Consider the following 376-nt stretch of genomic DNA (forward strand, 5'->3'; position numbering starts at 1 on the left):
AAATAAAATATTATAGAAAGAAAAGAGTAAGCACAGCATATGTACAACGAAAGGTACAATTTTATATTTTACATATAAAAAACTCACTTGTTACAACAATATTTTTGATAGTTGGTTTTTCTGACGCTTTTGATTTTGATTTAGTTTCCGTGATGCATGAAAGATCTGTAATAACAATATATATATAAAATAAGATATAATAAAAAAGATTATTATTTTATAATACATATAAATGTTACAACAATATTTTTGATAGTTGGTTTTTCTGACGCTTTTGATTTTGATTTAGTTTCCGTGATGCATGAAAGATCTGAAAGATCTGTATATATATAAAATAAGATATAATAAAAAAGATTATTATTTTATAAATATATAA

This window comes from Formica exsecta, unplaced genomic scaffold (genome assembly GCF_003651465.1).
Source record: "Formica exsecta isolate Colony F162 unplaced genomic scaffold, ASM365146v1 scaffold2643, whole genome shotgun sequence".
Taxonomy (NCBI): domain Eukaryota; kingdom Metazoa; phylum Arthropoda; class Insecta; order Hymenoptera; family Formicidae; genus Formica; species Formica exsecta.